Source organism: Megalops cyprinoides, chromosome 1 (assembly GCF_013368585.1).
Source record: "Megalops cyprinoides isolate fMegCyp1 chromosome 1, fMegCyp1.pri, whole genome shotgun sequence".
Taxonomy (NCBI): domain Eukaryota; kingdom Metazoa; phylum Chordata; class Actinopteri; order Elopiformes; family Megalopidae; genus Megalops; species Megalops cyprinoides.
In genome coordinates, this window is record NC_050583.1 from 65,994,608 (window position 1) to 66,019,094 (window position 24,487).

At 41.8% G+C, this 24,487-nt stretch overlaps 1 protein-coding gene across 1 annotated transcript in view; it reads right to left on the reverse strand.

The window, feature by feature from the left end:
- LOC118775121 (signal-induced proliferation-associated 1-like protein 2) overlaps positions 1-5,671 on the reverse strand; it is a 105,078-nt gene extending 99,407 nt beyond the window's left edge. The window contains exon 1 of the mRNA XM_036524858.1: positions 5,544-5,671. The gene's annotated coding sequence lies outside the window, so the exon portion shown is untranslated. The remainder of the gene's footprint in view (positions 1-5,543) is intronic.
- Positions 5,672-24,487: the final 18,816 nt, after the last annotated feature.

Here is a 24,487-nt window from a genome sequence, read left to right on the forward strand (position 1 = left end):
AACATTTACAGTCTATTTTCATTTAGTAAAAAAAAGGCTTGGATTGACTGGTATGTTGCACAGGAATTTCGAAATGAAACCAAGCAGAAGAACAGTCCATTCTCCCCTCTTCCATAGGGATGCACAGCTAAACCCATGTGACTAAGAAGGATTAGATGAATGCCCTATCTTTGCTCTAAGCAACACTGGCATTTTATGTGTTGTTTCAAAGCAAAAGGGTACTGCTAAAATTCCGAACCCATAGTCAGCCTCAACCATTGGTCGGGTCCATTGCCTTTCCTAATGACCAGAAAAGCCATTTGCTCAAAACCACCAACCGTTTCCTCCCGTCTAGATAAAATTTTCTGGCACGGCGATGCCACTCTGGCTCGTTCTCTCCTAGAGCAGTGATTACTGCATGGGACCGCACGTAGGGTTGACCTATCCCCGCCGTCCCCCCGAGCCGATCCAACCCTGGGCGCATCACTGCGATCTGCCGCTAACAGACCCATCGCCGCTCCACTCAATCTGCTTAGTCCGATTTGCCTCTGCCGTCGGCGCTGACAAAGTACAGGCTGATTAGGCCGGGTGAATGGCACGCACACAAACAAACAAATGGGTGGGCGAAATGAATAGACCTGGCTGTCCCACTCTCCCGCTGGAAAATGGAGCCTGGGCCGAGCCAGCGGGGCGGGGGACAGGGAAGCAGGGTGACTCACGATGCGTGTCACTGCAATTAGCCCGAGTGCGACTGAGGCCCCTTTCCCGGGGCTGGCATTGCCTCTTCAAGGCCGTCTGCGGCTACGAGGGGGGGGCGCGGTGAGCCCCAGCAGATCCACGGCCGCACCCTAGGTCTCGGACTTCCCTGCTGTCTGTCTCCACTTTCCCTCTTCCACCTAAGAGTTTCTGTAGGACCTGTGAGCCCAACATAATGGCTGATAAGGCCCCACCAATTCCTTTCGTCTCTGTAGACAGTCCCAGCTAATCCATTTCATTATGCACACATTCACCCTCATTCTGCTAGCTGCCTTCTTAATTTTTCTCTTTCATTCTTCCTCTTCATTTTTTTTTACTGGAGATACTGGAGATAACAGCGGTAAGCAGTAGTCATGGCAACCCTTGGGACAAAGCAACAGAACTTAAAACGGTCTGTTTTCCACCCCCAGACCAACAGACCAGGATGTGGAGTGCAGGTTCTTTAACCTCATAACCTCTCTTGACTAATGGTGGTAACGTGCAGCAGAAAACTAGGACTCTGTGACTTACTAAGCTTTACATTCCAAAGGCAATAACCAGCAGACATGCAGGGAAGATTAGTTTTCATGAACTTGACTGTGTGAACCATGTCAACCACACAAAAAAGAGCTAGCTCAATATAAAACACGGATGGCTTACGGCCAGGATGGCATATTTTTACTGAAAATATAGAATTCCAAATAAAACATATTTGTAATGACAACCATGTTTAAAAATGCAGCTCAACGATGGTAATTTCCAAGATCCGTTTCTAAGAGTAATGAGTAAGGTTATATTCAGGGCACAACATATTGTTTAGTCTATGAAGAAACTGTTGCATGAAATTCTCTCGGTCAGCCACTTATCTAGACATTGTTCAGAGGAATTTGCAACACATCAGGGTTTATTTCCTCTCCATTATTTCTGATACGCAAACATCCCGTAACTTCCTTGGGGATTCGTTACAGCAGGGGCTACTGGGGTACAGTCAAGGAGGCGAACCGCGTCTTGTTTGTTTACTCTCCCAAGGGAACAAGAATCCGCGCCGAGGAAGCCCCGGTAGGGCAAGCTGTGCCGAAACCAGACGCGGCACCGCCGCGCACCCCCCAATCACTGGCTGAAATGTAAATATGACGGCATTGTTGATAAAACTGAAAAACAAAACATGAGTGAGGAAGTGGATTCGGGGAGGGTTTGATCAGTCACTGATAAACACCTTGCCGGTGGGTTTTGGTTGGAGGCTTCATGCTCTTCCGCAGTGTGTGCCACTCAGACACTGCGTCCTACCCATGATTCCCATTGTCTCAACGGCCGAGGCTCCCAGGAATAGGACTAAAATCAAGGTGAAAAGTTTTAATTATCTGACTTCAGCCGGACAATCTGCAGGATCCATAGGGATGCCTTAGAATGTGTGACTATGCTGACAGGTGCTTCCCCCATTCAGATGACAAAGTATTATCTTCTCAAACAAAATGCCCTTCGGCCTGTCTTCCCTGGAGGTGTGTAGGGGGGGTGAAATTACAATGGGTATTGATTTGAACCATCTGAGGAGGGCGGTGGCAGTAACCAGTCGCCTGCTGTCGTGTCTTCAGGCACTTGCCTGGTTGTCAGCATGGTTTCTGGGAAAGTGTGACAAGACAATAGTCATCACTTATACCCTGGTCGCGGAGTCGATCCATCAGCCCTGGTTTTCTTTTTCCCCCCCACTCTGTGTTAGCTCATTTCATGCTGTCAGTGCCAGTGGCAAACAGGCCAATCTCTTAAACAAAGGAGCACCCCTGGACAGACTTACTTTGAATTTGAACTAGGAGTCCATGGCTTGAATGGGTTAACCGGTTCCGGCAGACATTCGCGGGATAGGCGTGGCAGATTATGCTGCATGCTTGGCATGTCAAGTCACAGCTGTCACAAATGTTGAAGTGTGACAGATGACAAAGGCTGGAATTCAGCATGACCTTTGACCTTTCCAACTTCAACCAAGGTCACCAATCAAAACTGGACCCCTTTAATGAGGAGCATCATAAATACATATCTAATGCTATGACTCTTAACTTCAGGAAAAAAAAAAAAACCTTACAGGGGACCCGACTGCTTTTCTGGTGGCCCGCTATTCCCCAGTCATGACTGCAAAGGACATCTGCTTCTGCTCTTTTCAGCACGATTACCCCACGTCTCAGATGGCCAGTTCCGATTTGCACGCAACAAAAAGAAGTGGGTATTGTTCAGCAAACCCAGTCCACTTGTCGTTAATGCGAATAATGCCCTCCCGCTACTGCCTGAGGAACAGGGCCAAGGTCCCTGATGTAATGGCCACTTCTGTGATTGCACGGCTTGTGTTACACTTCGCAATTCTCTTGTGCCCGCTCTTGACAGTCATTCATTCTCCAACCGTGATTCAAGGCAGCCGGCCAAACTGTCGAATGCTCGCACTATCTTCTGCCATTAATGAATACACAGAAAAGACAGGACTTTAACAGAAACATCGCTGTATCCCAAATGCTGCTTTAGAGGCTGTGCAGATTGGTTTGGGGTCCCAGAGTGCTCTTTTGCATTTCAACAGGAATATGTTTATGAGCTCTCCGCTCCCTAAACCATGCTCCATGGCAAAACAGCTCAGCATTGTGCCTGAGCTCGGCATCTCATTGAATACTATACCAGGGCTCACTGGGCTATTAAAATTCATCTCACACAGACGTTTCCCATATTTTATGCATACCACGAGAAGGACATCCTGACCCCCTGATCAATGAAACAGTTCATTCATTTTTAATGAGCATTTAGATCCATGTTCAAGATGATAATTTCACTCTTTTAGTAACCTGAAATATTACACCATATTCATTGCAGAATGCATAATTCATTAGCTCTTCCGATCTTTGTTTCCTCTGAAAAAGATAAATCGTTGTGTTTTCAAAGAATCTAATAAAAGGTGGTCTCTGCTTGACTCTGAACTGTTAGCTGCAAAGAATGAAGACCACCACAAGTCACGTCATTGAGGGCCAACAGCAGGATTACTCGCACATATGTTTAGGCAACCCTCAGACATTTTGTGCGATCTACCTTTTGAGACCACAAATACTCATTATGAGCAATGTTTTATTACACAGAGGGTAGGAACACATTTTCTTGAAAAACAGATCTTGTCTAAAGCCTCACTAAGGAAGGAAAAATCCTACTTAACTAGTACAATCACAAGACTCCTTATTCTTACCTTTGAGTGACAAATTTAGGAAAACTATTAAACCAGCCCCCATGCTTTCACAACATCATAAGTGAATGGGGTCACTGACATGAACAATGAAAAAAAATAATAAAAACATTTGACTCATTTAGTTATTCAAAGTTAGAACTGAAGTACTTTGTTCTTTGACTAAAGCAGGTCTAACTCTGTTCTGCTGAATTCCTTCTACAGTTAATAACGGAAACATAACAGTGATTCTGGCTGTCACGGCGATGGCCATTCACTGTGTAACTAAAGAAAGACAAAGGCTGTACTTCGGAATTTCACAGAATCCGTGACAGTGGGTGCTTATAAGAAGCATTTATATAAACACCGAGTATTTCAGAACGTCTTTCCTTTGTTCATAGCTTCAGTTTCAAACTAAAGTTTAAAGAATCTGCAAAAGAATGACATCACGCTTATGAACGCAAGCGCTGAAGGCAGTGTTTGGTGGGTTGCGGAGTGGGAACCGGTGGTCCCCAGAGAGAAATTAAACTTCAAACGTACCGACTTTAAGGGCAAAATGTACCACAAAGCAGCTCGCAGCTTGACAGACAATATAGGTTGATGGCCTTAACAGCTGTGCGGTCAAGGTTATCCAACGTTAAAGCCCAACGCACAATTCTATAAGCGTCAAATGCCGAGGCGAATTCATTTCTGGCGTTAAAACGGTTTTCAATGCAGCTGAAGGCTTGAAAGACCACTTGTTGATGTTGTACTAATGAAAATTGTATGCACATGCATAAAATTGTGACGGTATGAGGGAATGGAAATTTCAGATATACATTTAAACTCTGTTGCTTAAAATAGTTCGACCTTTATTTGTGTTTTTGACCAAATTAAGTGACTGAAATCCTTGACCGGCTGAAAAAATACTATTTCTTGCGGCTGTGCAATAAAAGAAAGCCCCCTAGTGTTCCAATCAACGCATAATTCAATTTAAATAACGCTTTCGAACTCGTGCATTCCCACTATTGAAGCCCTAGTATGTTACTTTTGGCGTCACTGCAGGCTATAAAAGATGCAATTATACATATTATTGCAATTAAATATATAAATAAAAATATCGCTGCAGCCAGGGAGGTTTCGTACTATGAATTACACCCTGTAGAGCTAAGGTTAGCGCCGCAAATTGTTTGGCTAACTAGCCATCTAAATTGGCTTATTCAACCTATTCTGAGCAGGTCACAGTAGAAAACGACAACAGTGCATCATGTAGGAAACAGATATTGCTAGCCGGATAGTTTGCTATTTGCTAACGTGTAAACGCTAGTCTAATTAGCAAGCTGAGTGGCTTTCGTAAGAACTTTCTACAAGAAGTTCAATATTACTCACTGTTCCAAACGGATACCTAGAAACATGGCAAGGGAAGCACGATAGTTGCCAGCCTCACTCCCCACTAGAATTTGTGCAGTTGAGTTGGCTAGCAAGCTCACTAAGCTCGGATAAATTCTCCTACACATCCGTTACTGGAACAGTCAGCAGTAGAGCTTCTGATCGCAAGGCAAACTTCTGATCCCTTCCACCACTGGAGCACACAAAAGGAGGTAAGGTGGCCAGCTCGCTGGCAACTCAAACAGAAAAACTTCTGTTATTAGCAAAGCCTTACCTTTTACAACAAGCACCGAAAATCCCATGATATCCCGCAATAACGGTTCTTTCCAATGGTTACCATCCTTGTTGGTGGGACTGTGTTTCTGTCACCGTTACGCTGGCCGACAACATTCAACTTGCACGGTCTCTCAGCCGCTCCAGCTGATACAACATAACGACTAAAGCGAATGTCTGGTTAAGCTGACAGCGCTGCCAGGAGCTCCTCCCACGTCGTGCGCTGATTTGTGGAAGGGCAGACAGACCTCCCGTGACGTATCCGTTCACTTCTCCACAGCAATGTGTCATTACCCGATAAAAGTAAAACAATTGTGCATTTAGCATAAGCGCAACGATGATCTCATAATAAAATGTGAGGTGGGCATAGTTTTCGTGCAATTATGAAATAAGGCTAGAATGCATTGTGTAGCATATGGAGGTACACACCAGTAAGTTACATCGAATCCATTACAGCTTTTGTAACTCACAAACTGGAGTACTAGTGGCACCAACTGGAGGGTTGTATTTTTAAAAAAAATGATCTTCCGATAACTGAATAGATAGCGTACGGCATTCTGCGTTTGATTCTGTGTCAGATTGCACTGAAAATAATTAACATATTTTCAATGCAATCTGAATTTACATTTGCTGACACTTCAAGATAATGTGTGGTTAACGGAAATTGCAGAACCCTATATAATGATATATATTGAAAAGATACGACCATATGTAGCACCAGTTTTCAGATTTGTGTCAACTTATCTATCTGAGCAATTTTGTACGCTTGAGGAAAATGTCATGCTATTTTTAGCCTTTGATGGAAAGGGGGAAGACGGACAGTGCGTGCTAAAGATGAGGGCAGGAAAAACCTTTTCTGAATTTAATTCTTTTTTAATACCATAAACAATCATTCACTGTCTGTTATTAACTCTGAAACCACAATTAATTAATACTGTTTTTACAGAGCTATAACTATACGACTAGTTGAAACGGTGGCGTCTGTAATGAAAGATAATAGAAGCCGGAATGCATGGTGGTATGCACAAGGGTAAGGTAAACAGCTAAATGCTGTTTTCAACGCATTCAGCTGCAGAACACAGCTGGAGTCTGACAAAAAAGACAACATTCATTGTCAACGGTTTAAAGTGGCTGGAGGGCAAATAACATTTATAAAGGAAGTAACGTTCTAAAAGAAGGAGTTCCATCAAGTTGGGTAAAGGTGTTCAATTACTACTTGGCAGCATGTACGCTTCTTTGTATGAAAAGCCATTACCAAAAATGAGAGGTAAAGCAAGGAAATGGTACTGAGGTGGAAATATGAGTTAAAGCAATGCCAGCATGCCAGTTCGTCTGTCACATGATCAAGGCCGTAACCATGGTATTGTGGGGGGGAGCCCTCCCCCCGATTTTTTTAAAGTGCATTTCCCACAATTCTGTGATATTTATAAATGAAAATTCGCACATTTAGAACATAGTGTTAAGGACTACATTGACCATTTGAATTCACATTTAAAGGAATAGTCTCTGATTTCTCCAAGATAGTGGCTGCCCCTCCACTTCGTTTTGTTTTTTTGCTTACTGTTGACTGTTTACTGACTTTAAACACACCTACCAATTAGAGCGAATAATAGTAGCGAACAGGATAGCCTCCAATGAGGAAAAATTACATACCCAAAGCATGTTTATGTAAATACTGTGATTAGAACGACAACTAATGTTGTACTTGAACAAATGACAGATTATTCCTTTAACAAAAAATGTTCTATGGACTTTTAAGTAAGTCCAACTTGATTTGTATTTTGTTGACTTTATTTGCCAATATTTATTATCACCCACATTTCACATTTAAGGGACTATACCACCTTTGCATGCTGCATTTACGCCAAATCAAATGGTGTAGCAATTCAAGTTACCATCAGAGACAGACGGTCACTATCTTTGTGAAGCGATTAAGTGTTTCCAAAGTGGACTTGAGATGAGAAAGAGGAAGAAGGAAGATGCCCAGTTTAAGGAAAGTTTGCCTAAGTTGACGAAATTCTTCAATAATAAAACAGCCAGAGACTCCACAACGGAGTAGCGACAAGTAGCTGACGTTACAACAGGTGTAACGTTGGTTGAAGAAGCTGAGCTAGCTAACGTTAGCGCACTTACTCTGCAAATTTGCTAACTGTGAGTAAGCGTGATGTTAAATGAGTGCTTTGGGTTGCGGACATAGAATAAGTCTGCTTTTGCAAAAGTGTATGAACTGACGTATGGAAAATACATGATTTGTACCTATGAGTTACTTTGCATGTTGCAATCTAAATGGGTAGGTTGCTGACAAGCTTGAGTATTCGTCATTGGTAACATTAGACACTACAGCTAGCAGAAAATTAAAGATTATATACTTATAATCTTTTTCTTGCCGTAATGTCTTCTTCTAACTGATTGATGGTCATCTGAAGTTCTTCAGTTAGAACAGTTAGAATTCTCATTTGGGTCTGCCCTTTAGTTCAGTGGCTTTGTTAACTGAAAAGAGCTGCCTCCAAATAGTTTTGTTCACTATAGCTATGATTGCGTTAAGCAAAATGGAGAAGGGCCTCACAATAGTCTTTGCCTGGGGCCTCCAAATCACTAAAACCGCCCCTGCTTGGTCCCTTAATTGTTTATACAGGTATGGGGTGTGGGCACATGTTATCATGCTGTTTAGCTAGCTATATAGTAAGTGTGTAAAGAACAATGTACAGTAGTAGACTAACTCTTACCGGAAACGTTAGCTATTGACATATATACTAAACTGACGTTACCTATTTAGGTATCCAGTTACTTATTGTCTGAAGAAAAGAAAAAAAAAAACTTTTATGTCCGGCTCCCGGTCCTGCTTTCTCCGCTTTTTAGCAGTTACATACTCCATTCGGTCACCTCCACTGACTGACCAAATTAAAAAAAAAAAAAAAAAAAACCGTCAGAATACCGTCACAGCACAGAACGACATGCTAAATCAGACAACCGAGTTGTGTATGCTCCTAACCATGCGCGCAATCAAGTGTACAATTGTGTGTGTGTGTGTAATAAATAGGAAATAATAAGAGAAAGATCCGTTGACTGAGCCATTCATACTCCACCAGTGATTAAGGGTATCAAAGTAAAGCAAATGGACATTGGCCAGCATGATCAAGAACCAAGGCTAGTGTGGCGACAGCAATTGGCGATAACTCAAGTCCAGTGAGCAGTATCTTCAGCAGCCTGGGGCCCACAAATGGCAGTTCTCCAGACTTCCTCAGGAGCAGTTCTGACAAAAGAGCCACAATGGGGGGCCCTCAAGCAACATTTCAGACAAGCCCTATCAGAGGCCAAAGGGCAGCTCTCCAAGTGTGGAAGAATGAAGTATACGAATAGCTGTTCTTGTCAGAGCAGGTGTAGTGGCTATATGTCTGTCTGTATATATATTAATGTGTGTGTGTGTGTGTGCACTGTCAAGTGAATTGAGTGAAAGAATGCAAGCTTTAGCAACAGAAGTGACAGAGGACTAAAGTGTCACTGTACATTTATTAACAGTACAAAGGTCACTCTTGAAATTAGGACATAAGGGTATGCAGCAACAGGAACGCCTCTGTTAAGAAAGGGAGTTTGCATGTATATACACACACACACAGTATATATATGCAGTGGGACTGGCAGTGGGGATATATACACAGGTAATCCACTATGGAAGTCATGCTGAAAACCAGACGAAAAACAGATTTTAACAATCTGAATATGGATTTACGATAGACACAATGTTATGAGCAGGGGTGGTACTCTTTAGCAAAGGCTTGAATTTTTTTCTGCAAACAAGGCGATATAAAAATGGGATTAAGTGAAACATTGACAAAACATTACTGCTATATAAATAGTTGTATAATTAAATATGCGTGCTGAAATAAAGGACAGTGTAAATATTGCTTTGTGATGGCTCGGGAGTGACAGGAAATGGATGACAGCAAGAAGAAAATCATGATCTTCGGACTGCCATTTGACAGGGTGAGAGGGCTCTCACACGCATAGCATAAAGCACATAAATCTCCATTACCTCCCCCTCAATGGTTAACTGAATGAAAACAACCAACTGAAAAAAGAAGGACCAAAAAATGTCATACCTTTTTGGAGGCTTTTTCCCGTCGTTGCTTTCTCGCCCTCATTCTTGCGCTCCAGTTTCTCTCAGATCTGCATTTTGTGCTGTTAAACAAGTGATCACACTGTTTAATGATGGCTGTAAATACAAATTGTTGTGTGTATTCCAACATCCAATACCAATTAAGGAGATTGTCAGATATTGAAAAAAAAATGCTGGTAGGTTCATTCACCATTTATTTATGTAAATTCCTTGGATTGTGAGGCAGAATGTTAGGAAAAAGGAATGGTGAAGTTTTTTATTTTCCATTAAGGGTGCACGAGAGAAATAGCTGTGCTGGCAACACCTTTGGGTCACTATCTTATTTCTCTCTCTGCCTTTATCTATTTTCTGTCTTTAACAAAGAGAACACCCTGAATACAGTTCATTCCCCACATGACTTCTCATTTCATTTTCTACCGAGATGCTGATAGGCTTATTCCAGCATAACAAAGGGCTTTATTTTGTTCTCCACCTTTGCCTGAGTGTAATAACGATAATTTGATTCCCGTTCTGTACAATTAGAAAATCATATGTGAACAATGTGTGAATGAAAATAGCATCTCTTCTTCCCTTTTTCGCTTCACACATAATTTCCAGCACTGCAAGTGTAACATAAAAGCTAATGTCTATTCAGAGCAGTGACTGAATTATATTCTACAAATCCTGGTATGCCTGTTATTGATAAAAACACAGTATGGTGCACATTGTATTTTCATACAAAAAATACTATACCTTGGTGGTTAGGTTTAATAAACCATGTAACATAATTAAAGACTGATTTAACCTTAATTTTTTTTAAAACTATTGTAAATAATACAGGCATGGTTCTGTTTTGTGAATGGCCAGCCGCATGCTCTCAAAGGCAAACCGGTGGAGGAATTGCCATACAGACTGTGATATGGTGTAGCTGTTCCAGCCATGGTATAAATGAGAAAGTATTCAATGAAACAGAGTTGTGGAACTGTTTTATAGATAAACATTAAAGACACTGCTGCCAGAAAACCATGGGCTACAGTGTTGAAAGATATCTCTTACTCATGCCTCATCCTGCCTACTGTTGTCCGTCAAACAAGATGGATGTTCACTTTGAAAGATTGAAACCGATGTAGACATAGTGCCAGACCATTTATCCTGTCAAAATTGAACTAGATTGGGCTGAAACATTTTTTCTAGTGGCTTTTTTTTTTTTTTTTTGGTACATGGAGACGTCCATGTTGGATATTTCCATGGAAAGTGTTTTCTAAATGACGGACATGTTTTGGAATTCTGTTGGATTTGCTTGCGTGAGGTCAAGTGAACGCTTGCAGAATTCAGCTTGTAGTCAAGAACACAGAATGCAGTCTTGGAGTTTCTGTGGAATCATTGCATTTTCCAGTAACTTCTTTCTCTGGTTGTTTAAAAACAGTAATATTGGTTCCAATTGCATTTTGGAGGGGAACTGTTTTTTTCTGTGCAAAAACAGAAAGACTATATATAGAGGGCATTTTTAAAAATTGGATGGCATGCAATTAATTCATTCCATAATATAAAATGCACATACTGTTTATTCATACTTATCTTTTGGCTATCCAGCTCTAAATCTAATTTTATACAAATGCTGTTAGATTTAACGGTTTTCTTAGGAGTGCTCTGACACAGATGGATTTATCTGATGGAGTGAGAGAGGTTATACCTCTCTAAGATGCTGGCCTTTTAATTCAAGTGAGGGGAATCTTTCTAGCCTGTAACCACTACTAACCAGTCTGCTCTGACAGCAGTGCTGGCCGAATGTTATGTCTCCAGTAACACTCTCTGACTCTCCATACTCATGAAACATGCAAACCAGAGTGGCCGTATTGTGCTGGCGCTTGGTGTGTGACAGATCCGTAGCTCTGGTGTCGGGTTCTGTTGGAGGCAGAACCGTGTTATTGACACGGTCAATGTCATACACCCCGGGGAAAAAGGTTCACTGTGAGTTCTCATCAAAGCCATGGACGGGCTGCACCTAAGTGGGTCATGCCCTGGGGTTGACCCTGGTGTTGCTGAGTCACTGAACCTCTAGTTCTAGACAGAATTGTAATTTGTTTCACTCCGGAAAAATTCAAAAGATCTGAAAAATGTCAAGGTCTTTTTACCCCCTTTTTGGCCTGAGATCCATAAGTCTGATTGGCATGGATACCACAAACAGACATTTGTTTAGACCCATAAAGGAATGTAAAGGCACTGCTGTTTGATTCAGCTGTCAATATGCAGCTACTCTTGGGGGTATTTCAGAAATGTATTTCAAGAAAGGTAAAAATGGGTGATTTTGGAGAACAGGTTGAGTAATGTTTAACTTGTTGCTTATTACAGATATGATGCTTTGTGTTTTCCATAGCATATTGAAATGGATTGATATTCATGCCCTTTATTCAGTTGTAACCTTAGGGGTGTGAAGCAAATTAAAGTCAAGTTTGAGAATATTACTCAAAATGGTAAGGTCATCAGTTGATTATTTGTCTTTACAGCTTACAAATCAACACCAATTTAAATGTATGACTACATTAAAGATCAACAGGGAACACAACAAAATGTGCCAAACATGCTACAATAAAAGGCACAATGTTCAAATGGCTCTTAATATCGTAGTTTTTCCAACATGTTCTGCAACACCAGTATTGTAAAGAAAGCTAACATTGGCAAAAAAAGAAATAAAATCATAGGGCTATGCACAGTGTCTGGAGTGAGTGCAAATCCACTACATGTGACAATGGAAATGTGTGGGTTAAGTAGGCAATCAACTGTAAAACGATAATGCTCATAAAGATATTCTGCTGAATGAGACAGAGCACTTATTCAAGGTCTAAGAATTCTTTCAGGGTGCAAAGATAGTCAAACAGTGAGCACCCATCTCAATATTTTCTAAATATGGACAGGCCATAACAACAAAGGGACTGTTGGTTGAAAACCCATGTTTTTATGTGCTTGGTCAGGCTTAGCTCAGGTTAACCTGCCAGATAGCAGGTTACCTTCTGAGGATGAGTTGTCATAGTTACTGATATCGGACTAATTTGATCTTTGTTTGTGGAACTGACAGTTCAGGATTTCTTCAAATTCTCTCCGAACAGATCTCAATTTGCTAATCCCGCTTTCTGGAGTACCCCTCTGGCCAACCCTTATCTGTGATACTCACCAAAATCAAACCTTTCTGATTGTCAGTAACCGTCACTCATGATTAAAAAGATGTTTGAAATCAGGATAGGAGCTGACTCAAGTTATTGTACACCAATAGGCAACTGGATATTCTTGCACCACTTTGCAAGTTGACAGTTCACTACCTTGCCTTAACAGCAGCATGAAAAGAGGTGCCTGTGGCTATAGACACAAAACAGTTTCCAGTGAACAGATTTTAAATGGGAAACAGCAGAAAAGAAACAATGCTGCAATATTGTCTCTTTCCCAGCATCCCCCTCCCACCCCTTAATTCAGTTTGCATAATGTGCATCAGTTCCCCAGCTGCATCTCCGCATTACTCCATTCGCAATTATAGAAATGGCCCGTGTTGATTACAGACAGTTGTTTTGCCTGGTTTCCATTTCTATCCGTCTGATGCAATTTCTTTGCCTCTTGGCGCTTACTGATCAGGGAAAATGGAAGAACATTATCGCCCCTGTCCAACAAGCTCTGAGGCAGGGCAGTCAAGTGTTATTTTCCAAACTTAGGTTCAGGTAATGGAAGTACCTCTTGCTGGAGTAGAGAAAGCAGTGCTTGCAAAGAGCTGCCCCACTGTTCACACAAATGCCCTAGGCATGTGATGAGCAGTCTGATAAAGTATTGACTGCAGTTTGGAAAAAAAAAAGAAATATTGGATTCCTAATCTTTTGTCCACAGGCAGATTTTCCAATTGCAGTTCGCCAAGATCAACTCATAACAAGCTCAATATTGCAAGACTCAGTAATTGCTAGTATCATTCTTGGTAATTCTCAAATGATTTTAGCATTTTGTCAATTGCGTGCATCATTTCTTAGACCATCGTGCTGTGCTCCCCAGATTTTGTATTCCTTTGGAAATGTAAACATTTATTCAGCAAGCGTAGAAACATTTCCTTATGCAGTACTTTCCTTTATTGAAATCAAAGATCTGATGTCATTAGAAACAAAATGAACTGAGTGGTTCTGTGCTGTTTGCCAATTGGAAAGGTAACCATAGATCAGACAACCTGTGGGGCTCTTACACAGGTTGTATATGCGTCACAGAGGTTAAAAATTTGATTGGTTCATATCAAATACAGAGCTTGCTGTAATTCATTTAATACTTTTTTATGTCCTCTCACAAATTTCTATCGCTCATTGTTTGGGCATCAAGAATGCCCAGAAGACCTGAGTTATTGAGGTGCTGCTGGTCTTCAACTGTTATTTTTCAGTGCTGTCACGAAATGCTTGGCACAGTATAAATGTTCCATGCCCACCTAAATGGACAAAAAGCATCACTTAGCTATCCAGAGCCTGAAGCGTTTCCCATTTCCCTTCTCTGACAGAAAATACCGGAGTGTTCATTTTGTCTATATTTGAACAACAGTGTGAAAGCCAGCAGCATTTCTTTCTACCTGCAGTTTTTAGTGCACTGTGTTTGGACAATCCGTTCCTATGAAAGGGGAAAGCAGAATTCAGTCTTTAGAAAACAGCATCCATCTTTAGGAAAACAGTGGTAAGCTCCTGTTGATCCATTTCCTGCTACCAGGCGAGAGGAAGACAGTAAGTATTTGTCATCTATAAAATGACTGTTTACGCAAATTCTGCTTTTCTTCATGTCAATCATTTTACAGGGAATCATTTGGTGCCCTTTTTCCAAATATACACACCATATCAATGTGAAGAATTAAACAATCGAGAAATGGGATTCATGGTTTATCTGAAAAGAGGCAGCAAGAAAGTTTTTTTTCATATGCACATGTTAAGTCAGAGTCTTAGATATCTTCAAACTGTGTTTGGAGTAAAAGGTATCCATATTTCCATTCATCCAAGGCAATGGGCCTTTTCCCGTGGTAGAGGATGCACCTGTCAGGTTGATTAAATATCGAACAGTCGTAAATATCCAAGTGACATCCTTAGTGGTGACATTGCTGCCTGGCTGTCACTAGCTCTGATGAATCCTTGTGTAATGAGGGAGCTTTGTGCCTGTGCACGTGTGCAGGGCTTCCACCCTGTTGCAGGATCACTCCGCTCACTGCACAGATTTCACCCAAAGCCTTTCTTGGACACAAAGGAGACCTTGCTGACATGCATGTTCATGCAATAATGGAGCTACGCTTAATGCATTCTTCACCCCATAAAATATCTGCTCTGTGGCTCTTTAAGGTCTTGTTTATGCCATAGACGGTGGCCTGGTGTGACCCTGCGCCCTTAGTAGGATGGACGTTGCCCTGTGAGTTTACGTTACGTGACCCTCGGGCCTCCTTCCCCACTGACATTTATTATTCCTGCCAATGGAAGTCAATGGTGTGTCTATGGAGGTGTCATTTGCACTCTGTAGGCCGGCTGTGATTATGCTCCTCTTTGATGAGACTTATTGTCTGCCTGTGGGCCCCAGGAACAGGGGAAGACAGTGGTTATTATCTATAAGATTAGGAATGTGGAGCTCCTTTATCCATGTACTGTACAGAGCATCCATGTACTGGAGAGCTCAGCTTCTTCAGACCTGGGTAGTGTCCCTGGGTGTGCTGTGCTTAGTGGAGGATATTGAGGTCAATGCGGACACAGAGGACTTCACCTTGAACAGCGGAGACCCTGCCTCACATCACTCGCTGTGCATACATGTCATTGCTCAGGCAAATAATTTAAAATGTCATCGTAGTATGATCTTGGACCACATATGCCACATCCAATGGAGACCTGAAATGTGTGGGTAATCTCAAAAACATCAAAGAGTACTTGCAAACGGAAATAAATTTCATTTTGAAGTAGAAGTAATCATCGCAGAAGTAATCATACAAAGCGTGTCTTTTACTGAGGCTGACTGCTGTTCTTACACTTACTGCTGTTCTTGCACTGAGGTATTGATCAGTTCTGACTTTCAAGTTCACTGCGCCTTTTCCAGTAGTCTAAAATTGAATTCCAGCTTCAGTTACATGCATATATTGAAAGATTGTGGCAAGGAAAGAATTGATTTGTCTCAGAAATGACCCACGGTATGCTTTAGTCATGCTGTTTTAGCCCCCTGCTGGAGTGATGTAATGGTTCCTCTAAGTTTCCCATCTCTGTTGGACTTCGCCATGGTCTCGCCTCCCTATGACATGTTGATTTGTAGAAGTTAAGTGTTGTGTTTCTAATTGTTAGCAGTGCAAGTTTAAAATGAAACCAGGCCTGACATAATTTCATAAAAGCCTCATTCTAACAACTTTTAATCCAATCCATATTTTTCTCTCTTGGATTTATTTTTTTTTTTTCGGTCCAGACTGTTTGTATGTTTTTGTTTAATTTGACTCGTTTTTTTTTTTATGATTTTTGCATTTTATATTTTTATACAAAGACATCTAAATAGATAGATAGTTTATGGGCATACCACTCCAATCTCATTTAATTTGAGCAACAAAGAGGAGAGTAAGATTAAGCCCAGTCTTATTTTTTGGGTCTGGTTATAATGTTTACAGTAAGGATAACAGATATACCGCTGAAAGTACTCACAACAACTATGAACTGAGGCTGCAAGTCAATCCAAATGGTTTGAGCAATGAAGAATATTAGCTCTGAAAAAAGAACAGTGGAGTTTCAGAAACTGTGCCTGTTTCAGAATGTGCATATTACAGCACAGTGTAGCATGAACATCAGAAGTGCTTATGCTCCTTCACACATTGCCAATGTGAGGTGTGGCTACACTTGATCGGTTCATTGAGCAGGTGGAGTTACTCCTGGGTCGTGATGGGTGCCACCAACATGTTTCATGCTACATGCCTAGTGTGGTAATGTGTGAATATGTACTGCTGACAGCCTTGCTTTCAGGTCAAGGTCACACCTTACTGCACCCAGTCCAAGCGTAATGTTCTCTTAAATGCTACTGTGATGTCAAAGCAATATGACATCAGAGAATCTTGTGTGGCAGGAAATCTCACAAGCAACCCAGCCATTTGTAATGGGAAAAGTACTCTATAGGTGTTTACCAATGTTACCTTGTCTCTGCTTTTGCATTAGAGCATTTACTTCTGTGCCCTAATGGGATAATCAGTTTTCACCATCTGTGGCACAGCTGAAACTGGGTGTGCCTGAAAATAGATGTGCACATTCTGTGGACTATTGTCCATACAATGCTAAATTCAGCAGCTATAATTTTAACATTTACAGGCATAGAGATGGCAACAGTGTGGTAAGGAGCAAGTCTTGTAACCTGGCTTTACCGATTTGGTTCCTTACCTGGCACAGTTACACCTCTGAACAGAACACTTCAGCTGTGTAATGCACTCTGGATAAGAATGCTAAGTAAATGATGCTATGTAACAGAATCAAACATTGTAAAAATGCTGTACCACAGGGGAAATACATACTGTAAAAAAGTATGACCTTAGTTTTTTCTTTCAAGTATAATTTTGTTTTGTTCTAGCACAAGATATCTCAAACAATTGTTATTATGCGTAAAACATTGTGGATGACTAATTTCCTTACACTTAGAATAAAAGTGATGCCTCATTTGAAACTGCAGAAGTAATATAAATGGGGATGCTTGATCACTTCAGGGGAGGAATGACATTCACAGAAGCTGTTTTTGCACAAATCTGACTGCTTTTTCTTATACCACTGATGTTTTTATTTTTTTCTCAGTTGACAAAATAAATAAAGGAGGTCAATTTAAGCTAGTAACTATGCTATGTGCAATCAGATGATCATTTTACCCATTAAGATAAAAGAACTTGCTTGATAGAGGTGATGACCTGATATTGCCTTGGGTGTTCACCAAGGATTTGGATATGTTTTAACTGTTACAAGAATGTATGCTCTTAAGGAAAAATATCACACCCTTCTTTTTGTTTTATGTGACCCAAACCTTGATGCACGCTTTTGACTTAATGACCTTGGATCTAGGAAAATGTTATTGGCCTTTCAAATTTATTCAAAAAGCAGCTCTGCATGCGTTACATCGTGGATAATTGATGTAATTGTGTAAATATACGGTGTAAATGTGTGGAGGCCATGTGCAATGTTGGGACAGTCAGCTGAAGGATATATTCTTCTGTCCTGTAGGGTCGGTGCTCTCTTTTGGAGTTCTCTTTCACACAAAGAAGGCAAGCACCTCAAGCGTGCTGTAAAGGGAGCTATGATCATACAGTGTAAAACAATCAATATTTAAACAGTTATTTAATAGTTATTTTATAGTTATCAATATTTAATCCAGTTTCCCTGGATGAGGGAATTAATAATATAAAATAAAATCATAAATTCAATGGCCTGGGTGACTTTTTTATTGTTATTTGAGTACTCCTTCTTCTTACAGTACCAATTTAAGAACCGCACAAATTGTGACAGTAAATACCACGGGGTGGACCATTCCATTGCAGTTTATACAATTATTTGTGGGAGAAGAACATTTTCATGAAACCATTAGGCTGAAAACATACAATTGCACTGACCCTCCTTTAGAATACCAGACATATTTTCCTTTGAAATGGACTGTCAATGGCCCTTAAAGAACAGAAGATGTGATGAAGTTGCATGAGGTCCTACATTGAGGGCCAGCCAGCCACTTGAGAGAGAATTATATTTTATAGTTTAGGTCAATTTCAGAATCCATTCCACATTTTAACCCACAGAACTCACCATGCATGCATATGAAGCTTATGGACTTTATACAGCACTTATGATGTAATTGAAATTCTCAGCAAGCGTTCATCATCTAAAGGGTTTCTTTTCTAATACGGTGTAATAAAAATTGAGCATATGGGCGACGCAACACACAACACAGCATATACAACCAAATGATGGCATTTTGACATGCAGAGGCGCATATTTACTGTATCTGGTATTAACCTCAAATGTCCTCATGCTCCACAAGCAATGTGTGTGCTTTATTGTTTTAATGCATTTTCCTGGGATTAGAGAGTGCATGTCTTTGAGGTCAATTCCACAAGGTTTAGAGGTCAGGATTACCCAGAGCTTTAAAGGGCTGTGAAATGGTAACTTGTAAACCTGTTGAAAGAGATTAGCAAACCGTGTAACCATTGCACCAGACATCATTGTTTACCTCCTGATGGAAAGGGGTTTGCATCTGATTGAAACATTCCCCACAGGACAAGGTAATACTTTAAGAGGAAGAGCTGTTTATAGGAACATTAGCACAGCACTCACAGTATTATGTCTGAAAATCTGTGAAGACATATTAGACTGGGAAATCGGAGCAGTACGAGCAAAGGGAGAATGGTGACCTTCAGATTCGATGTTTCCAATTCGTACCGTTTTCCAAACGCGCTCGGAAAAAAAGCAAACACAGTATTGTTTTGGTCCCCTTGCTGAGTGGACTGTCTGTGACGCAAAGTGTTCTGGCTCTGCGAGCACTGCTGGGCATATGCGTAACAGCACAACGGCACAGAGCCGCGCCGGTCCTTGTCACGCTTGATAGTGTGGGTGGACACTGTGTGTTGTCCTGGCCGGCACAATCAGTCTGGCCTTCCGATTCGTGGACACTGTGGGTGGTGCTGAATCCATGTGCCTGTATTAGGAAATAATGAACGCAGCCCTGGGAGTGATTACTACCATAATAAAACATATCACTTCCATTACACTCAGTAAATACCATTGTTGGTCAGGAAAACATGAGAAATACGTGCAAAACAGAATGATAAAAATCTCTTGACCATTAACTTCAACGATAGCCATAGTGCGAAGGATGTAAATACATCTTTTTCAACTAACCCGCTCCTTAAAATGCTCACTCTGGCCCTGCTTTGAAGCAGCGGTTCAGCATCACGTTTGACCCGTTTTTTTGGGATGTCGGTAGCGACACGTTGTGAATCATAGTGAGTCTGCGTGCGTGTCCTCAGGCTGATGATGAAAACAGCACTGCAGAGACATGGGGGTCAGGGGAGGGGCAGGCTGATTCAACAGGGTCAGCTTGGATTCAGGGCCAAAATCAGTCAGCTCCAACCCAGCCCTTTCCTCTGCCAAGCCCCCTCCCCCCCACACAACCCCCACCTCCACTCCGTCCCCTAGGCTTGGATGGAGATTCGTTACGCAACAATGCAAGATGGCCAGGGGGTTCTGCCAGACCAGCCCAGTTTCCCCCTGATCTCCAAATCTCACATGCTGTGATGAACATGAAGGCATATGAACAGACCAGAAGAGATGGGCTTAGACACTAAAGGCCTGGTGGCCCATCTCATCAAAATGCTCCTCAGACAGCCACACTCAATTGTCAGTCAGCTTGGCAAACAGTTTGTATGTAAACACGTAAACATGAGAGTATGGGAATAGATCTCAGGCCGTGCCAGATGTGAAGATGATACACACAGGTGATCAAGAGGGGAACAGGATAATAATTGCATAATATATATTGCAAAATATTTGCAGATCTGGTAGTTTTCTTTGATTTAAAAGGAAAAAAGGCCACACACACACACACACACACACAACTATACACATATAGCTCTTGTTAGCTTATTTATTCATGAAAGGGACCACATTTCAATTCCCAGTGGATTTTCATTGACCTGATCTAGATCCAGCATAGTTTGAAACGGCGTCTTTTCATAAATAAATAACTTTGAAGGTACCAAGAGTGCACTGGATTTTTTTTTTCTTTTTCATCCATAAGATCTTTATCTCAGCACCTGAGTATTTTCATGGACATATTGCCTCTATCCAGAGTGGCTTATAGAGCAGAGATTCAAAAGTGCATATAATAAGGCCACATGAGCAGCAGTACATTGGGGGTGAAACAGACACCTGAGTGTCAGTCTGTCACACAGCGCTATAATAACCAGCGTCATACAGAATACAGTCTGTTTCAATAAAGAAATCTGCATCAAGTGCAATAATGCTCCAGAGTTGAGAATACTAACTACGTATGATCACTGCAACATGATATGTGTCCTCAATTTTGGTGAACTTTCAGTACTGTTTTAGCCATTTATTTCCCCTAGAGCATGACTTCTGGCTCTTTATCATTTGCTGTGGAATTGAACCAGACCAAAGAGAGCTAACTGGGATCCAAACATTTTCTTCCATGTTGGAGGAGGAGGGTGGACTCCTCTTCAATCCAGCTGCTTCATAAACAGTCTGCATAAATCATTTTCATAGGTCCACTTTATCTCTGCATGCAAAGCCTGCCGTTGCTTTGACTGAAACCAGAGCGTTGACATTTTATTAAACGGGAAACTCTGTGCATGATTACTCCATGTTACTCAGCAGCTGGATTGCGCACACATTTCCATTTCCAGCCATCCACTCGAACCAGTCTGCCACAGAGGACAACAGGTGAACAATCAGCACCTCATGGGTTTTGATTGGTACCCTGCTCGCATGACACATCAAGACTATCCCACAGAGAGGGATTAAAGGAGGACACATGTCTGATAATGAAGAAAAATGTGCCAAACATTACCAAACATACTTTTGAGAATGATCAAAAACGTGTCTGGCATTCTGGCATTGATAGGGTTTCACACTTCTGTAGAATGGCGTCATACTGCCTTTTCTCTCTGTTTTCCCTCTCCAATTCTCCTGAGGAGGAAACGGGTGATTAGTTGATGAATTTGATGGATGCAAACCCCCATGAGTTCCCCCTCGGGCTCCTCCTCTGATCCTGGTGTGTGTGTAACTCAGACAGTGGATGGAAGAGGCAGGAAGCAGTGATCCACTATCTGTCCCAGAGAGTCCCTCTGCCATGTTCTTTTTCCAGCCACGTGAGAGGCTGGCTGCTCAGAGCTCTGCATGAGATTGTACATATCTATCCTCTCACGTTTTGCTGTGAATTCTGAATGAGTACTTTGAGGAGCGAGGGTGCCGTCCTCATTGTGAAGCCATCAAACCATGACAAGACTTGGGTGTGGAATTGAACAGTACCACGTGTGAGTTCCGACTGTTCCGAACGGTCGGTGGTTACGGACTGAATGTGGCTTGGTCTTGTGGTCTCACAGTCCCAGTGAAGACTTGAGCAGATTCTGTGGAGGGGTAGGAAAACTGGCCCTCTGGGTTTTCATCTTCTCTGTTTTTGTCATTTGGGGCAGTGACAGTGTGGCCCTAGCTCTGCCCCTACCTGCACTGGGGTCTTGCCGTTCATTGCATGTCCCACTGGTGCCACGTGGAGAAGTTGGGGTTGGAGGGGGGTGAATCACAGAGCAGAGGCCTCACATCTGGGTCCAATTCACCCACAGCATGCCACTGACCTGTGTAGACAAGGGCAGCTTTGTTCTGACAGGAGGGGGAGTTATGGGTGACAGGGAAAAACAATGTGAAGAGAGAGAGGTGGACAAAGGCGGACATCTCCTTGGCTTGGTAGACTCCAGAAACCGTGCAGTTGTGGTCTACGAGGTTGCGACAGGACTTTACCCCACAGGTCCACGTCTCATTCAGACCTTCAAAAATTTTCAGGAAGTGTTCTGTGTGAGGTGGACTGCACAGCCTCCGGGGAAGAGGGAATGCCTCAAACATCATTGGTACTGACCGTCTTTGGGAGTGGACACACCTGGGGACAGAGTGACCTGACTGTTTTAACGGAGACCGTTTTTGTATTTTGTCTCTCTCACCCTAACAAATAAGAAACCTTGGAGGTATAAATAACATCCTGTTGCAAAAATCGTAGCATAGAACGACTGAGGAGATTGATGTTTAATAACCTGATGTAGTGAATGCCTACAGCATGGCACATTTTATTGTATGGGACCATCAGCATTCTGCTGCAGGACACCGGACAAGATTAAGGGTCAGTGACTACAGTGTTATTGGGTACCAAAGGCTTCAGGACACCTGTAATTGTTAGGATCCTTCAGAATAACTTCAGGGAACTGCAGTAAAACTTTTGATTTCAAATGCCTTGGCATATCTTAGAGATGAGGAAGAACTGATGTTTACAATGGTTTCCACTGCCTTGGATCCACATTTTAAATGCATATGTTAACGCATAATGAAATGCATAATTTAATGCATAGTTAACACAATACTAAGTCAGTGCAGAAGTCTGCGTCACCTACCTCAGATCTCAGTACGTGATATTGCTGCCATGTGGCATTCTTTATCTTCATGGAATTTTCCTTGATATATTTTGAGGGTACCGAGTTATGATATCAATTTAATATAAATTAAATCAAGACAATTTATGTCTCTCAGAGACTCCTTTTGGGGGCAACACTGTATGCATATTTTCCTCTTAAATGTTCAAACTGTATGCAATTAACAGACACTGGAGACAGTGTCTGTTAATCAGTCTGTGATTCAGCCATTGCCACTGTCCAAATGACTTTTCCTTTGAATAGCTTTGAATGAATTGTGTCACATCATTGCTCTGAATGGTGGTGGACTCACTTTACTTACCTATTGACAGACTTGCCGTTGGTCTCATGTTGTGTGCTGATTGCTCCCTTATGTTGTGAATAGAAGTGTCAAGAAGAAGAGTCAAACCCTTCTACAGTATTCTCCTTAGTCTACTAAAAGAACCTTATCCCTTATAAACTCCCACTTTTCAAATATCTATATTGGCCATATCTAAACAAAATTAGGACACCTTCATTAGTTCTGAAATTTGTGTGCACCGTTCTGTTGTTAAAGACATCGTGCTAGATATAGAAACAAACCCCAGGGTTCTGAGAGCTATAGGCATGATCTTACAGTATATCTATGGGATGAATAATGTGCATAACTCAAGAAATAACCAAATTCAGCTCAGTAGCAGAGTAAAGTTGAAACTTATCAACCCCTATGGTGGTATACATCAGACAGCTGTCCGACCAAATTCAGCAGTTTTTCACTTGAGGGGTCTCATGTCAGAATCAATGAAAAATTGACTGTGTTATACAATATGCACTGTGTATCTGTCATGCCTAAAACTCACGAGGGGATCGAATGCAAAATATTCTGTTGCTTTGACTCGAGGATCTCTGACTAGTACATTTTTGCGTGAACCTGCTGAGGAAGGTAAGCATGAAACCAGAGGGTACAGGATTTCTGTTTCCTCCCTCAAGTTAGGATGGACAATGACAGCGCCAGCACAACTGCTGATTCTGTGAAGCTGATCCGTACGGAGCTAAAATAGATGACTAGTTTTTAAACATGTCTCATTATTAAGGCCTCTCCATTTTTCAGGGTAGGCTCTCTTTTATCAATCTCAGTTGTTACCGTGAGTGTAAATGAACAGACTAGTAATAATAGGGCACGCTTCAATGTGAGACATGAAAGGTTATGTAAACAATTTCACTGCCATCAGAATGACAGCTGGGTGAGGTCGTGAACTTTGCAGTCCACACTTGAATGTGGTTTAATCAATTCACCGAGCTATCACTCTAGACTCTAAAGCTTATATTAAATATATGTTAGACATAGCAGGTATTGACTTTGTCGCTGGGGCTGTTTTTAACAATAGCAGGCTGGCTAACTGACAAACAAAAGGCAGTTGGTGTTGTGCCAAGGGTATATGTAGCTAATGAGGTTGCCTGAGGCAGTCCCATTCCCTGTAAAACCTTACCTCTCCAGGTCCTTTGTGTTCCGATCAGTTTCAGTTATCTCTGAGTGTCCGTGACGGCTCCTGTGACCTGACAGATGCCTCTGTTGACCCTGCGAAAGCTCTTCCTGCCCCACTCCCACACACACCTGTGTGTGAGTGTATGGGCTCCAGGCACAGTGGAGATATCTATCTTCCGGACACCTCATTGTTCCCCATTGGTCCCCCTCCCCCCC